General features: G+C 39.5%; 1 pseudogene; it reads right to left on the bottom strand.

The window, feature by feature from the left end:
* LOC100344589 (vesicle-associated membrane protein-associated protein A pseudogene) overlaps window positions 1-17,798 on the bottom strand; it is a 45,131-nt pseudogene extending 27,333 nt beyond the window's left edge.
* Window positions 17,799-19,049: the final 1,251 nt, after the last annotated feature.

Genomic DNA, 19,049 nt, shown 5'->3' with positions numbered 1-19,049 from the left:
ATTTATGAATGAAGGTGAAATAAAGATCTTCCATAGCCAGCAGAAATTGAAATAATTTGCCACCACTCATCCAGCCTTACAAAAGATCTTTAAGGATGTGTTACACACAAAGAAACATGGTCATCACTATGAAAGAAAGTGAAGGAAGATAATATCCCAGTAAAAGTACAAAGGAATTCCAAAGCAAACAATAGGAATATTTATGGGAAAATGGCAGGACAAAGTTGTTACTTATCAATAGTCACCTTGAATGTAAATGTCCTCAACTCTCCAGTTAGAAGATACAGACTGGCTGAGTGGATTAAAAACAAAATCCATCTATTTTCTCCTTACAAGAAACATATCCCATCAACAAAGATGCATGCAGACTGAAAGCAAAAGGATAGAAAAAGATAATCCATGCTAACAGGAATCAAAAAAGATCTGGTGTAACCACCCTAATATCAGACAAAAGAGACTTTAGCACAAAAACGATTAAAAAGAGACAAAGAAGGGCACTAGGTAATGATTAAGGGGTGAATTCAACAGGAATATATGACTATGATAAATGAATATGCACCCAATTACAAGACACCTGGCTATTTAAAGGAAATTTTAATGGATCTAGAGGGAGAGATAGACTCAAATATAATAGTAATAAGGGACTTCAAAATCCTACTTTCAGCAATAGACAGATCAACCAGACAGAAAACCAGCAAGGAAACAACAGAGTTAATCGACAGTATAGAAAAAATGGACCTAACAGATATCTACAGAATTTTTCATCCTACAGTTGCAGAATACACATTCTTCTCACCAGTGCATGGAACTTTCTCTAAGATAGACCACAGGCCAGGCCATAAAGCAAGTCTCAGCAAATTAAAAAAAAAAAATCAAAATCACACTATGCATCCTCTCTGACCACAATGGAATGAAGCTGGAAATCAACAACTCAAGAATCTCTAGATCATAAGCAGATACATAGAGACTGAACAACATGCTCTTGAACAAACAATGGGTCACAGAAGAAATTAAGAGAGAAGTCAAAAAATGTCTGAATATGATTGAAGATGGCAATATAACATATTAAAACTTATAGGATACACCAAAAGCAAGTTAAGAGGAAAATTTATAGCGATTGGTGCCTGCATCAAGAAATTGGAAAGGGATCTAATAAATGAGCTAACAATGCATCTGGTGTAGCACTTTGTAATTCAATATGATGATACCTCAGAAATCTGAATATAGATTTACCATATGACTCAGCCATCTCACTCCTGGGAATTTACCCAAAGGTAAATGAAATCAGTATAGGACAGAGTTATCTGTACCCCCATGGTTATTGAAGTTCAATTCACAACAGCTAAGATATGAAATCAACCCAAATTTCTGTCAACTGAAGAATGGATAAAGAAATTATGGGCTATGTATATCATGGAATACTACACAGTGGTTAAAAAAAAAGAAAAGAAAAGAAAAGAAATCCTGTTGTTTGCAACCAAATGGATCCAACTGGAAAACATTATACTTAGTGAAATAAGCCAGTCCCAAAAGGACGAACACCATATTTTCTCCCTGATCTGTGATAACTAATAGAGCACCTAAAAGTTAATATATAGTAGTGAAATTGACACTTTGAGATGTGATGACTTTGAACAGCCCTTGTCTTGACTGTAGGGGAACAGGGTTTTTTGTTTTGTTTTGTTTTGTTTGTTTTGTTTTGACAGGCAGAGTGGACAGTGAGAGAGAGAGACAGAGAGAAAGGTCTTCCTTTGCCGTTGGTTCATCCTCCAATGGCTGCTGCGGCCAGTGCACCACGCTGATCCGAAGCCAGGAGCCAGGTGCTTCCTCCTGGTCTCCCATGCGGGTGTAGGGCCCAAGCACTTGGGCCATCCTCCACTGCACTCCCGGGCCACAGCAGAGAGCTGGACTGGAAGAGGGACAACCGAGACAGAATCCAACGCCCCAACCGGGACTAGAACCCTGTGTGCCAGCACCGCAGGTGGAGGATTAGCCTATTGAGCTGCAGCACCGGCTGGAACAGTTCTTTTTTATACTATTTGCTGAACTCTTTACTTAATATAGAGTTAATATAATGTGTATAAATTAATTGAAAATAGATCTTAGTAAAAACAAAATGGGAATAGGAGAGTGAGGAGGAGGAAGGGTGGGAAGTTGAGTAGTGTGGGAAGAATCATCACGTTCCTAAATTTGTATTTATGAAATGTCTGAAGTGTGTATACCTTAAATAAAAAGTTTCTGGGGGAAAAAAAAGAGGTAATAGCAACAGAGAAACTCCAAAACTCAAAGAGATTATAAAAATAACATTTGTGGCCAGTGTCACAGTTCATTAGGCTAATCCTCCACCTGCGGCGCTGGCACCCCGGGTTCTAGTCCCACTTGGGGCGACAGGTTCTGTCCCGGTTGCTCCTCTTCCAGTCCAGCTCTCTGCTGTGGCCCAGGAAGGCAATGGAGGATGGCCCAGGTTAATGGGCCCTGCACTCCCATGGGATACCAGGAGCAAGCACCTGGCTCCTGGCTTCGAATTGGTGCAGCGTGCTGGCAGTAGCGGGCATTTAGGGGGTGAACCAATGGAAGGAAGACCTTTCTTTCTGTCTGTCTCTCTCTCTAACTCTGCCTGTCAAAAAAAAGAAAACATTTATAAGACTCTGACCAACTCTTGCCCTCTTCTTAAGACCACAAAGAATAACTCCTTATTTATTAATTTCATAAAACACTGATTGTGCAACTGACTTCTGCTAGTGATAATCTGGTCATAAACAATTTGTATAGTAGCCACACTGTTTTCATTATGTTTTCTAACTGTAAGAGGTCATTGGCCGGCGCCACAGCTCACTAGGCTAATCCTCCGCCTAGCGGCGCCGGCACACCGGGTTCTAGTCCCGGTTGGGGCGCCGGATTCTGTCCCAGTTGCCCCTCTTCCAGGCCAGCTCTCTGCTGTGGCCAGGGAGTGCAGTGGAGGATGGCCCAGGTGCTTGGGCCCTGCACCCGCATGGGAGACCAGGAGAAGCTGGTCTCCTGGCTCCTGGCTTTGGATTAGCGCAGTGCGCCGGCCGCAGCGCAGCTATTGGAGGGTGAACCAAGGGCAAAGGAAGACCTTTCTCTCTGTCTCTCTCTCTCACTGTCCACTCTGCCTGTCAAAAAAAAAAGAAAAAAAAAAGAGGTCATTAATGGTGAAGCCTATATTATACAGAACATACAAAAAATGGTCAAAGCAGGACATACTAAAGTGAAATAGTAGTAGAAAAAAATTTTCTGGTCAAGAGGAAAAAAAAAAAGAAATAGCAGTGTGACTGCTTTACTCTATAAGATGAATTTCCGGGAGGAGGCAAGATGGCGGAATAGGAAGGGAGCACACTGATAGTCCGGGGAGAGATAGTTTAATAAAAGTGGAGATACTGCAGGTTCAAGGAAGAGTAGGGGAGGAAACAGCAGAAGAAACTCTTCCGGAATGCGTGATTCACAGTGGACCTGCGTGGAGAGCGTGGGAGCCCACAGTTCGGGACACCAGCGGCAGACTCAACACACCAGCACTGGAACGCGAGGTGGGCCGAACCTCAATAGCCCGAGACACCGGCAGGCAAGCGGAGAGAGGAGACTAGAGGGAACGACCCCCGGGGGGGGGGGAAGTTCACCAGGCTAACTGGAAGAGAGAGAGAGGAAAAAAAAAAGGTGACTGGTACGGACACGGGTTTCTCTCTCTCCGCTCACCTCTCAAAGGCAAGCAAGACAAAGAGCAGGCGCCATCTTGGACATATGTCATAAGCAGAGCGACCTCAGGTCTGCACCGGCCCTGAGCCTAGCAGAAAAACCTGACTCTGGGCGGGGCGAATTAACAGGAGATTAGGACCTAGTAAATTTGTGGTGCTACTGAACTGAGACTGTGAAAAAAGAGACGGTGGGGGAGAGAACTCACGGAATTCACGTGAACACTCCAGAGACGCTACAATTCCGTAACTTTGGCAACCCAGTGGGAGACTGAAGGAGAATTTGAGCCCACTCTGAGGGCCAAACAGATTCCCTGTGTGGTCCTTGAAAAAGAGCTTCCGACCTCTGGCTCCTGTGGGTATATCATTTGCCTGCTAACTACCTCCAACTTCGTCCAGCTGTGCAGAATTACTTCCCTTTTGAATCAAAAAAAGAAAGAGAGAGAGAGATCAACCAGGCCTAACCTGGGAGTGTCACCTTTGGCACACCAAACAGAGCTCTCAGGCCACACCCATCTCAAGCCCTAAGACTCCATCAAAAACAGGTAGTCCACTTAATCTAGAGTCATAGTATAACAAGAAAAAGCACCACAGTGAAGAAACCAAATATCTCCAATATGCCACATAACAAACGCAAAACAGAGATAATAGAAACAAGGAAGTCACCATGACGCCCTCAAATGAAAAAGACACCCCAATTCAGGATTATGAAGATGATGACATAGAAGAAATGCAAGAAGCAGATCTCAAAAAATTGATAACAACATTAAGAAGTTCTCAAAAACAAATTCTTGAACTACAGAAATCCTTAATGGACAAGATAGAAAATCTCTCTCGTGAAAATGAAATATTAAGGAGGAATCAAAATGAAATGAAACAACTAGTACAACAGGAAACTGGGATAGTGACTGAAGTGAAGAATTCAATAGATCAAATGAAAAACACAATAGAGAGCCTTACAAACAGAATGGGTGAAGAAGAAGAGAGAATATCGGACTTAGAAGACAGAGAACAGGAAAGGATACAGTCAGACCAAAGAAAAGAAGAGGAAATTAGAAATCTAAAACATATTGTCAGGAATCTTCAGGATACTATTAAAAAACCCAACATACGGGTTCTAGGAGTTCCTGAAGGCATGGAGAGGGAGAAAGGATTAGAAGGCCTTTTTAGTGAGATATTAGCAGAAAATTTCCCAGGTTTGGAGAAGGACAGAGACATCCTAGTACAGGAAGCTCATAGAAACCCTAATAAACACGACCAAAAGAGATCCTCACCATGACACGTTGTAATTAAACTCTCCACAGTGAAACATAAAGAAAAGATCCTAAAATGTGCAAGAGAGAAACGTCAGATTACTCTCAGAGGATCTCCAATCAGACTCACAGCTTCTCATCAGAAACTCTACAAGCTAGGAGTGAATGGCGAGATATAGCCCAGGTACTAAGAGAGAACAACTGCCAGCCCAGAATATTATATCCTGCTAAGCTATCATTTGTGAATGAAGGTGAAATAAAGACTTTTCATAGCAAACAGAAATTGAAAGAATTTGTTGCCACTCGTCCAGCCCTGCAAAAGATGCTTAAAGATGTGTTACACACAGAAACACAGAAACACGGTCATCAATATAAAAGAAGGTAAAGGAAGGAAACCTCACAGCAAAAGATCACAGGGAATTCAAAGAATATATTAGAACTTATCTTTGGCAAATGGCAGGGCAAAGTTACCACTTATCATTAGTCACATTGAACGTGAATGGCCTGAACTGTCCAGTTAAAAGACACCGATTGGCTGATTGGGTTAAGGAACAAAACCCATCTATTTGCTGCTTACAAGAAACACATCTTTCCAACATAGATCCATACAGACTGAAAGTGAAAGGCTGGAAAAAGATATACCATGCCAACAGAAATGAAAAAAGAGCGGACGTAGCCATCGTAATATCAGACAACATAAACTTTACCACAAAAACCGTTAAGAGAGACAAAGAGGGACACTACATAATGATTAAGGGATCAATTCAACAGGAAGATATAACAATTATCAATGTATATGCACCTAACTAGAGGGCACCGGTTTATTTAAAAGATTTGTTAAGGGACTTAAAGGGAGACTTAGACCCCAATACAATAGTACTGGGGGACTTCAATACTCCACTCTCAGAAATAGACAGATCAATAGGACAGAAGATCAACAAGGATACAGTAGATTTAAACGACACTATAGCCCAAATGGATCTAACAGATATCTACAGAACTTTCAATCCTACAGCTAAAGATTTTACATTCTTCTCAGCAGTACATGGAACCTTCTCTAGGATTGACCACATACTAGGCCATAAAGCAAGTCTCAGCAAATTCAAAAGAATTAGAACCATAGCATGCAGCTTCTCAGACCATAAAGGAATGAAGTTGGAAATTAGCAACTCAGGAATCCCTAGAGCATACGCAAACACATGGAGATTGAACAACATGCTCCTGAATGAACAATGGGTCATAGAAGAAATTAAAAGAGAAATCAAAAATTTTCTGGAAGTAAATGAGGATAACAGCACAACATACCAAAACTTATGGGACACAGCAAAAGCAGTGTTAAGTGGAAAGTTTATATCAATAGGTGCCTACATCAAGAAATTGGAAAGGCACCAAATAGATGAGCTTTCAATTCACCTCAAGGATCTAGAAAACCTACAGCAAACCAGACCCAAATCTAGTAGGAGAAGAGAAATAATTAAAATCAGAGAAAAAATCAACAGGATTGAATCAAGAAAAACATTACAAAAAATCAGCCAAACGAGGAGCTGCTTTTTGAAAAAATAAACAAAATTGACACCGCATTGGCCCAACTAACTAAAAAAAGAAGAGAAAAGACCCAAATCAATAAAATCAGAGATGAAAAAGGAAATGTAACAACAGACACCACAGAAATAAAAAGAATCATCAGAAATTACTACAAGGACTTGTATGCCAGCAAACAGGGAAACCTATCAGAAATGGATAGATTCCTGGACACATGCAACCTACCTAAATTGAACCAGGAAGACATCGAAAACCTAAACAGACCCATAACTGAGACAGAAATTGAAACAGTAATAAAGGCCCTCCCAACAAAGAAAAGCCCAGGACCAGATGGATTCACTGCTGAATTCTACCAGACATTTAAAGAAGAACTAACTCCAATTCTTCTCAAACTATTCAGAACAATCGAAGAAGAGGGAATCCTCCCAAATTCTTTCAATGAAGCCAGCATCACCTTAATTCCTAAGCCGGAAAAAGATGCAGCACTGAAAGAGAATTACAGACCAATATCCCTGATGAACATAGATGCAAAAATCCTCAATAAAATTCTCGCCAATAGAATGCAACAACACATCAGAAAGATCATCCACCCAGACCAAGTGGGATTTATCCCTGGTATGCAGGGATGGTTTATTGTGCGCAAGACAATCAATGTGATACACCACATTAACAGACTGCAGAAGAAAAACCATATGATTATCTCAATAGATACCAAGAAAGCATTTGATAAAATACAACACCCATTCATGATGAAAACTCTAAGCAAACTGGGTTTGGAAGGAACATTCCTCAATACAATCAAAGCAATCTATGAAAAACCCACAGCCAACATCCTATTGAATGGGGAAAAGTTGGAAGCATTTCCACTGAGATCTGGTACCAGACAGGGATGCCCACTCTCACCACTGCTATTCAATATAGTTCTGGAGGTTCTAGCCAGAGCTATTAGGCAAGAAAAAGAAATTAAAGGGATACAAATTGGGAAGGAAGAACTCAAACTATCCCTCTTTGCAGATGACATGATTCTTTATTTAGGGGACCCAAAGAACTCTACTAAGAGACTATTGGAACTCATAGAAGATTTTGGCAAAGTAGCAGGGTATAAAATCAATGCACAAAAATCAACAGCCTTTGTATACACAGACAATGCCATGGCTGAGGAAGAACTTCTAAGATCAATCCCATTCACAATAGCTACAAAAACAATCAAAAACCTTGGAATAAACTTAACCAAGGACGTTCAAGATCTCTACGATGAAAATTACAAAACCTTAAAGCACGAAATACAAGAGGATACCAAGAAATGGAAAAATCTTCCATGCTCATGGATTGGAAGAATCAATATCATCAAAATGTCCATTCTCCCAAAAGCAATTTATAAATTCAATGCAATACCAATAAAGATACCGAAGACCTTCTTCTCAGATCTGGAAAAATTGGTGCTGAAATTTATATGGAGGCACAAGAGACCTCGAATAGCTAAAGCAATCTTGTACAACAAAAACAAAGCCGGAGGCATCACAATACCAGACTTCAGGACATACTACAGGACAGTTGTAATCAAAACAGCATGGTACTGGTACAGAAACAGATGGGTAGACCAATGGAACAGAATTGAAACACCAGAAATCAACCCAAACATCTACAGCCAACTTATATTTGACCAAGGATCTAAAACCAATTCCTGGAGCAAGGACAGTCTATTCAATAAATGGTGCTGGGAAAATTGGATTTCCACGTGCAGAATCATGAAGCAAGACCCCTACCTTACACCTTACACAAAAATCCACTCAACATGGATTAAAGACCTAAATCTACGACCTGACACCATCAAGTTACTAGAGAACATTGGAGAAACCCTTCAAGATATTGGCACAGGCAAAGAGTTTCTGGAAAAGGCCCAGGAGGCACAGGCAGTCAAAGCCAAAATCAACTATTGGGATTGCATCAAATTGAGAAGTTTCTGTACTGCAAAAGAAACAGTCAGGAGAGTGAAGAGACAACCGACAGAATGGGAAAAAATATTTGCAAACTATGCAACAGATAAAGGGTTAATAACCAGAATCTACAAAGAGATAAGAAACTCCACAAAAACAAAACCAACAACCCACTCAAGAGATGGGCCAAGGACCTCAATAGACATTTTTCAAAAGAGGAAATCCAAATGGCCAACAGGCACATGAAAAAATGTTCAAGGTCATTAGCAATCAGGGAAATGCAAATCAAAACCACAATGAGGTTTCACCTCACCCCGGTTAGAATGGCTCACATGCAGAAATCTACCAACAACAGATGCTGGCGAGGATGTGGGGAAAAAGCGACACTAACCCACTGTTGGTGGGAATGCAAACTGGTCAAGCCACTATGGAAGTCAGTCTGGAGATTCCTCAGAAACCTGAAGATAACCCTACCGTTCGACCCAGCCATCCCACTCCTTGGAATTTACCCAAAGGAATTTAAATTGGCAAACAAAAAAGCGGTCTGCACCCTAATGTTTATTGCAGCTCAATTCACAATAGCTAAGACCTGGAACCAACCTAAATGCCCATCAACGGTAGACTGGATAAAGAAATTATGGGATATGTACTCTTTAGAATACTATACCACAGTAAGAAACAATGAAATCCAGTCATTTGCAACAAAATGGAGGAATCTGGAACACATCATGCTGAGTGAAATAAGCCAGTCCCAAAGGGACAAATACCATATGTTCTCCCTGATCGGTGACAACTGACTGAACACCAAAAAGGAAACCTGTTGAAGTGAAATGGACACTATGGGAAACGGTGACTTGATCAGCATAGCCCTGACTGTTAATGAACAACTTAATACATTATCCCTCTTAGTAGTTTTTTTGTCTGTTCTACTTAATATGACTGGTTTAATTCTGTAATTAATACACAGTTATTCTTAAGTGTTGAAAATTAAATGAAATGTGATCCCTGTTAAACATAAGAGTGGGAATAAGAGAGGGAAGAGATGTATAATTTGGGACATGCTCAAGCTGACTTGCCACAAATGGTAGAGTTAGAAACATACCAGGAGATTCCAATTCAATCCCATCAAGGTGGCATGTACCAATGCCATCTCACTATTCCAAGTGATCAATTTCAGTTCACAATTGATCATAATGAAAGGACTAAGAGTCAAAGGGAGCACATAAACAAGTCTAGTACCTGCTAACACTAACCGATAGAATAAATAAAGGGGAGAGTGATCCAACATGGGAAGCGAGATACTCAGCAGACTCATAGAATGGCAGATGTCCTAAATAGCACTCTGGCCTCAGAATCAGCCCTAAAGGCTTTCGGATCTGGCTGAAAAGCCCATGAGAGTATTTCAGGCATGGAAAGCCAAGACACTCTGGCAAAAGATCTCTGTGAGTGAGATCCCAGTGGAAAGAACAGGTCTTCAAAGAAGGAGGTACCTTTCTCTGAAGGGAGGCGAGAACCTCCACTTTGACTATGACCTTGTCTAAACAAGATAAGAGTCGGAGAACTCAGAGGGCTTCCATAGCCTTGGAAACTCATGACTGGAGCATAGGGAGATTACTGATGCCATAGACAGGAGTGTCAATTGGTAAAGTCAACAACAGGAGTCACTGTGCACTTACTCCTCATGTAGGATCACTCTCCTTAATGTGCTGTGCATGGAGATTTAATGCTATAATGAGTACTCAAACAATATATTTCACTTTGTGTTTCTATGGGGGTGCAAACTGTTGAAATCTTTACTTAATGCATACTAAACTGATCCTCTGTAAAAAAAAAAAAAATTATCAACTCCCAACTTGACTCTCACTGGGATTAAACATGGCAATAGGTCTGATCTGATTTCATCATCATTTAAAAAAATCATCTATTATTTTTCACTTTATGTTTCTGTGTGGGAGCAAACTGTTGAAATCCTTACTTAATGTATACTAAGCTGATCTTCTGTATATTCAGAGAATCGAAAATGAATCTTGATGTGAATGGAAGGGGAGAGGGAGTGGGAAAGGGGAGGGTTGCGGGTGGGAGGGACGGTATGGGGGGGAAGCCATTGTAATCTATAAATCGTACTTTGGAAATGTATATTCATTAAATAAAAGTTAAAAAAAAAGATGAATTTCCCTAGAAAGAATCCAATTGAAATGATCGCATAGGAAGTTAAGTGAGAGGAATGGCAACATTATCTCTGAAGAATACAGTTGAGGTGGAGCCAGGTTTACTCAAATGTGCAACTTTTCTGAGCCATAAGCCTTCGTCTCCCAGGTGTCCGTTTCCTTCTAGTAATTTCATCTTTTCTCCCTGAAGTCTTTTACATTCTTCCATTAGTTTCCTTGTTTTCATATCATGAAACACTATGGTTTGGGCATGAGTGCATCTTGTTTCCATGAATTCAGTGCAGTAGCTTTGCTAGGTTCCAAGTCACTCAATTTATCATTTCACTGGACATTTCAAATACATATCTCAATTTAGAATCTGTTAATTCATCAGGTTTTGTCTCTTTCTACACAGCTTCCTCATCTGAAGGGTTAGGTGGAGTAACCAATGTGCCATAAGCTTGTGTTTACTCTTTTCATGTGACTCATTGTCAAAGGGCTATCGCGTTACTGAATCTCAGTAACCCTGGTTCAGTAATTCCACTGTTGAAGCCCACGGTATTGGTGAGGAACTATAGATTTCACTTTGAAACATATTTTTCTATCCCATGGCTTTCATGATTTCAGATTTGTGAAGGGGCCTTTGAATTTAAGGTCTGTGGGCTGGTTGAGGACCGGGATCTCCTGTTGCTTCTCTGTGGCCGCAGGGCAGACACCAAGGGAAGAGAGCCGGGAGAGAAAGGGCAGCCATTGGCTGGCAGGTTACAGGGTGCCACAGCAATGACTCTGCCAGTCTCTAGGACAAGACCAGACTCGTGGCTCCCAGACCCCAACACCTACCACTCTGTGGCAGATCTCATGGGTTACCCCCTGGGTAAGCAGCACCAAGTCTTACAAACTGATTCAACTCCACATCTGTCACCGGGCCCACCACCCACATTCTTTTAAATGGCTTCTTAGATACATTTTTTTATCTGAATTTATTTAATACTTAGTTTTATTTTTCAAAATTGATTTTCTGCTAAAAGTAATAATATAGCACAAGAAGCCCTGACTAGGACAAAGTGAATCCCAAAATCAAAGAAACACAACTTTTGTTTACAGTAAAGGCGGAATGTCTTTCAAAGGCACACGTCTGCTGTGGACTATATCAAATAGATGTACTGATTCAATCATGTTCAATGACAACTATACACAACATGCTCTACCAGGAAGATTACCAGTGCTACAATACATTCACTTTGCAGATAATAAAATAAAATAGGCAGAACCAATTTGGATTTTGTTATTCATAAAATATTTTATGACACAAAAGCTTCAATTTTACATACAAAGCAGCTTTTTTTTTTTTTTTTTTTTGACAGGCAGAGTGGACAGTGAGAGAGAGACAGAGAGAAAGGTCTTTCTTTTTGCCGTTGGTTCACCCTCCAACAGCCGCCGCGGCCTATGCACTGCGGCCAGCGCACTGCGCTGATCCGATGGCAGGAGCCAGGTGCTTCTCCTGGTCTCCCATGGGGTGTAGGGCCCAAGGACTTGGGCCATCCTCCACTGCACTCCCTGGCCACAGCAGAGAGCTGGCCTGGAAGAGGGGCAACCAGGACAGAATCCGGTGCCCTGACCAGGACTAGAACCCAGTGTGCCGGTGCTACAAGGTGGAGGATTAGCCTAGTGAGCCGCGGCGCCGGCCCATACAAAGCATCTTAAAAACAAAAGCAATTATATCTGAACTTTCCCATTGAGGCAACTAAAACAATATTATAGAGATGATCATTTGGATTGTGCCCTTATATTTTACTACCCAGTTGATCAACATATTTTAACTTAATGGAGATACCACTACTTTTTTCCTCAAAAAACAAAAGAATTTTTAAAATATAATGTAAATGCAGCTGATGTATATTTGTAACCAAATATTCTAAGACAGGATGAGAAGAACTATATTTTATTTAAAATACTTTTACCCTTAAACAATAATTTTAACCAGCAAAAAAAGTGTTAAAGCTAATATTGAAGTGGTATTTGAGCACCTCATTGTTGTATTCTGTTTAGAAAGCCTCTAAAGAGCCAAGATTAAACTCTCTAACATCAGGAGTAATCCCTAGCATATTCTTTCTTCAAAAATAAGTTATTATTCACTTGCTTCTTATTCTGCTCAGCAAGGTAACATGTAAGATTTGGTGGTAAAGCATTCATCAAAATTCAAGACTTGTGAAAATTGAGTATCTGTATCTTAGGATACCTTGGGTTGTAAGAATAAAATACCTGAATTAAATGAGAATAGAATAAACAAAATAAAAAGTAAGGCATTTATTGCCTGTGCAGTTGAAAAGGCCCATCCTTTTGTTATGTGTGAAATAGTCAAAAGATTCAATTTCCCTCTCAACTCTGGGTACCGCTGGGTTGGCTTCATTCTCAGATTTTATTAATGACTTTTAACAGAGCTTGTGACTCATGCTTCCTGGTTGAAATGGGACCTGATAGGCAATAAAAACACATACCTCACTCTCCCAACAGTACCAGTGGAGACATCCTTGGCTCAGAGTGGTTTCAAGTCCATCATTAAGCCAATCCTTGTGAACAATAAAATGCAGTGCCTAAAGGGGCCAAGAATGAGTTCAAAGTTGACCACTTCAGTCCACAGATTTAAAATGTGACGATGATGTTGTTCTAAAGAAGGAACGTGTAGTACTGTTTTAGAGAAAAATAAATGAGTACTGGATAGCAAAACCAAGTCATTGATTACAGGGGCCATCTGCTCTTTTGTCTCCTTAAAATGTAACTTCCAATGTACTCTCTAAGTCAAAGAAAGACTGTGTTCACTGTTGGATTTTTGGCAATTCTATGCTACAAATGTTACTCAGCTTCTTGACTGAGTTTCATAATGGAATGGTGAACATAACCTCTGTCCACCATTCCACTCCATGCTACAAATCTTAAAAAGCCTAGGTGAAGTTCTTCAATATGATAATAATGTAGCAGTAATATCATATTATCTAGTGTGTTAGAAATCCTGGAACAGATGGAAGTGTTTTGAAGCTCTGATTCTTAAAATTAAGAACTCAGAGCTATAGTATCTCAGCTGTACAGGATAGGAAGTTCACTTTTCCAATGAAATATTAATGATAAACCAATTTAAGAGTGCATTTCTACTTTTAAAAAATCAATCAGTAATCTTCTGTTCCCAAGTTTCAAAGTACTTTGTATTATATCAAATGTTCTTCTATTGTATTTGAAAAAGTAATTGAAAATATTAACTTGATTTTTTAAAAGCTTTATTCGTTTATTTGAAACTCAGAGTTATAGAGAGAGAGGGAAGAAGAGAGACAGACAGTGGTCCTTCATCTGTAGGTCCACTTCCCAGTCACAACAGGCAAGGCTGGGCCAGATGTAAGTCAGGAACCAGGAGTCTCCTCTTCCCATGTGGATGCAGGGACCTAAATACCTAAGCTATCTTCCACTGCTCTCCCAGGTACACCAGCATGGAGCTGGATGCGAAGCAGAGCAGCCAGGATCTGAATGGGCGCCCACATGGGATGCAGGCACCGCAGATGGTGGCTCAACCCACCATGCCACAGCACCACCCCAATTAACTTGATTTTTACAATGATACAGGATCAAATTTCTTATAAGATCATGTGGTGATTAAAACAGAGGACACAGTTCCAAGAAAAAAATAAACCCCAATATCTCCACCTAATCAATGATAATTCACGAGTCCAAATGTCACCCATATGTTGTTGTCAGGTCCCTAGATAAAGAAGTGGCTTCCAAGGTCCTCACAAATTTCACGACCCACACATTCTCCCTTACACATGACTTCTATGCATTATTATCAGTGAAATAATACTTCAGGATTTTTGGCCACTTCTTTTAAAAACCATCATTTGAAAGCAAACATCTTTATCCATTTCATCCGTCTATTGAGACTGAGTCTAGTTCCTGTTTCCAACTTATTCCAAGTGATTTTCATGGGTTGTGGCATTCTGAAACAACCTTAACATTTGTGAAGGCATCTCTCAAATATCCACTTTCTCTTTGAAACATATTTTATAGGATTAATGCTCATTATTCCAAACATTTAGGTTCCATAAAGTTGCTCCAAACACTGACCTTATAAAACTAAAACATTGCTCCTAGGGATATACATGTAAGATTCCTAGGAGTCTCTGGTCACAATATTTTCCTCAACCAGTCAAAATATAACCTTGTTTTATGTGTGTTTTATTTAAAGTTCTCCCTAGCTTTTCTTGATTTGTTACAGATAATGAATAGATAAATGTATATGAAACTTTTTATGCATATATATGCATAATATATAGATTCTTTATATATGTGTATATATAGATTCTTTGTGTGTATTTAGATACTTTATATGTATATAGATACATAGTTTCTATGAGTATAATTCATATATTGTGGGCACTTAAGCATTGAACTTACAGCAAGCAGCACTATAACTCATGCCTGGGGGTAGCTTTTGTAACACCTGTACATTTCTCTGCAAGGCACCTTGTAGCCTTCCTGTACTTATATATATTATATAGAACACCAACAGTACAATTAGGAACCACTCTAAATAGTGAAATGGCCAATAGGATGAGATATTTACAGCATGATGGGCCAAAAGAAGATAGAGCACTGCCTTGTTCTACCTTAGCTGGGAACATGCACATTAGGCGACCCAATTTGCTGTATATCCAGCAAATGGCTGCAAAAGTGCCATGAGTATTAATATTAGAGTTACACATAAATTTTACCAAATGGGCAAATTTGCAAATATAGTATCCATGAATAATGAGAATGGACGTTTTCTCTTATCCATGATATTTCTGAATTATTCTATAATATTTTATATTGTCCTTTATTTTGCTATCTACTGATTACACCAATATTTTATTGTTCTAAATTTATTTTTCTCAAAACTTTCACAGTCACCTTCCATTATTCCTTTCTGCTGTTTTTTATGGTATGTATAAATGTGCCTTCTGTTCCTACTCCACTTTGTAGAAACCAGAAAAACTTACATAATCATATTTGTTAGTTGCAAATTGCTCTAGTTTTATAAAAATAGCTGCAAAATGTACATTGAAATTTTTAGGTCTCTCTAAGCAAGCAGATTCCTTGTGTCTGAAGGCAAAATGATATTTGCACAGTCTTGCACATCGGGGTCAGAAGCTGAGCTGGAACCAAAGTTTACTTATGAGCAGCTTTGCGTAGCTGCCTTTTTCTTCTCTATCCAGAGTGAAGGGAGAATCAACAGCTGCATTAAGTTAGAAATAGGAGCCCAAGTACCAACTCTGAAGTGTTTCAATCCTCTCCATAATGAAGAGAATATTGTTTTTAACTTTATTTTAGGACAAGCAAGAAGACTAAACTATTAAATCTTTCTACTAGATCTCAAAAGCTATTTTTAAGATATGCTATATATACTTTTCCAGTTCTCTCAGCTAAGTAAGTATATATAAAAATATGTGACAAAATATATACTATCTTTTCAGGAAAAGACAACCTAGAATTTCAGCGTAATTTTCTTATTTAACAAACTTTATTTTATTTTTAAAGGATTAAAACACTGATTTTGTGTACAGTCTAGATCATATCCTGAACTATTAGCACTAAGAGTTGTGAAGAAAAAATCTGTTGACTAAAATGGCGTCAACTGACTTTTTAAATTTTCTTCATAGCCCCTGACTATTTTGTAGCTTTTTTCAATTCTTTCTCGCTTCTCTTGACACATGATTTTTCTTCATGTAGTCATTTCATTTGCCACTTAGTGAAACTAAATCTCTGTCTCAGAGAATCAGCAGCATATCAAAGTTCAAATTCATGTGGCCTTATCTGTCTTGTATCCAACCTTTGACCTAGTAACTCACAGCATTATCACCATAGGGAAGACCAATATGGAGATAAGGGAGGTTAGAGCTATAAAAGATAAAAGAATCAAAAACAACATTGATCATGACTTTCATTTTAAAATCATCCATCTGTAGGTGATTCTTATCTAAGTTGAAATTGAGGGCTCACTAAACTAGAATTTTCTGTTTTTATATGATTTGCTTTTGAGGGAAACCAACTGCCCTCTTTGCTGTTCAAAATTCATTCTGGTGAATTACTATATAATTATTTAGATTTCAACAGTATAGGGAAGAAAGTCAAACAAATTCTAAGTAAAAATCTATACTGAATAGTTATTCCATGATAGACCTCAATGTATTATAAGGACAGAAAACTAAAGAAGTCATCATTCACATATGAAGCCTCCTATTTGTCTTCCTACCATCACAGAGAGACACTAACATAGGCACTCACCTACCAGAGCTGGCTCCCCACACTGGTTCACAAGAATTCACAAGTATACATTTGTTCACAAATCTACCTTCAGTGAGTTCATGATGGGAGCCTGCAGTTGGTCATGATGGAGAATTTACAACTTTGGGAATCAGCAAATGCTACAAATAAGGGCTTTTTATTTTCCCTTGGAAATTCAGTTGTTAAACCTCTATCAGCTCACAAATGAAGTAATTCATTCTAGGACTTACAAAGGGAGGAAATATCCATTTATCAGAGCATTGGGTTTCAGAGAGGAGTAAGAGCAAGGTTTAGTAGACACATTCCTTGGGTGTTAATATATCTGATTTTGTTCTTCTGGCTACACAATGTAAAAAATCACGTTTTTCCACATGCTATTTTTTGTCATACAGGATGAAAAATTATTAAAGAGTTACATTTCTAGAATATCTGAACCAGAGACCCAGCCTCTGTTTTATCCTGTTGAACATCATAGGTTGCCTCAGTGTCATAGTCCAAGATAGTGACATCCACAGTCTAAGTGGGAAAGTAGACAAGTGAACAAAAAAGAGAGAAAGTGTGAACCTGCTGTCTCCTGAAAAGGTCTGAGAAAATCATAACCTACTTTCTTCAACTTGGCCAAACTAAATGGCAGAGGGAGTTAAAAAATAATTTCTATGGGCTGGCGCCATGGCTCACTTGGTTAATCCTCCGCCTGTGGTGCCGGCATCCTGGGTTCTAGTCCCAGATGGAGCGCCAGGTACTAGTCCCAGTTGCTCCTCTTCCAGTCCAGCTCTCTGCTGTGGCCCGGGAGGGCAGTGGAGGATGGCCCAAGTGGTTGGGTTCCTGCAACCACATGGGAGACTGGGAGGAAGCACCTGGCTCCTGGCTTCAGACAGGCACAGCGCCGGCTGTGGCAGCCATTAGGGGAGTGAACCAACAGAAGGAAGACCTTTCTCTCTGTCTCTCTCTCACTGTCTATAACTCTCTCTGTGTGTGTCTCTCTCTCACTGTCTAACTCTACCTGTCAAAAATAAATAAATAAATAAATAAAATAATTTCTATGAACTATAATTTGTATTTATTTGTATTTTCATGATTTTTCTCCTTTCATATACTAATATAGAAAAATATAGTTAAGCTGTTCTTGATCACTGTGTATTCTCACAAAATACTGTTTAATTATATTCGATAATATTTATTGATTATTTTGAGCAAATATACAAAAAGCACTTTAGGATAGTGTCTAACCCAAAAATATTTTGTAACGGATGAACTGTTATTAAGTTCATGAGTCAATTTGTCATATAAGTTTTTCAAGATAATAAGTGTTTTAAATATGTTGTTTTAAACTTTGGGTAGTTTGAATATATTTATATAGTACTTATGAGCAGATTTAAAGTAGCAACTTAAATTTTACCAAAAAAAATGTTAGCTTATTCATGGTTTCCTGTTTTTTTTTTCTTAAAAGATTTATTTATTTATTTGAGAGGTAGAGTTACAGATAGAGAAAGAGACAGACAGAGAGAAAGGTCTTCTATCTGCTTGTTCACTCCCCAAATGAACACAATGGCCAGAACTGGGCCAATCCAAAGCAAGGAACCAGAAACTTCTTCTGGACTGCCCACCTGGGTGCAGGAGCCCAAGGACTTGGGCCATATTCTACTGCTTTCCCAGGCCACAGCAGAGAGCTGGATCAGAAAAGGAGCAGCTGGGATGTGAACCAACACCCATAGGGGATGCTGGCGATGCAGGCGGAGGCTTAGCCCACCATACCACATAGCCAAACCCCTCTCTTTCTTCTTGGCAACTTTTTATCTTTCTCTGGATAGTTGTATATCTCTTGTTTCCAAATTTGTGAGATTGGTGTGGATGATAGTGGAATAGGGAGGGAGCTGGCTGCTCTAGCCTAGGAGAAGATAGTTTAAAAAAAGTAGAAAGAGTGCAGTCTCAGGGAAGAGTCAGGAGAAAAATGGCAGAGGAAATTCTACACAAATTGGAGGGATACAGTGGGCCTAAGTGGAGGGCAAAGATATGCACAACTCAGGACCCCAGCAGCCTAGAGCCTCCACAACAGTGTTGGAGAGTGGGGTATGACCAGATGCAGCAGCCCAAGCCACTGGTGGAAAAGCTGCTGGAAGAGCCTAGAGGGAATCCAGCTTGGAGCCCTGTGGG

Source organism: Oryctolagus cuniculus, chromosome 13 (assembly GCF_051225735.1).
Source record: "Oryctolagus cuniculus isolate XC-2025 breed Fujian yellow rabbit chromosome 13, ASM5122573v1, whole genome shotgun sequence".
In the NCBI taxonomy this organism is placed as follows: Eukaryota; Metazoa; Chordata; class Mammalia; order Lagomorpha; family Leporidae; genus Oryctolagus; species Oryctolagus cuniculus.
The sequence above is the reverse complement of the archived record's forward strand: the minus strand, read 5'-3'. Positions and strand labels throughout refer to the sequence as shown.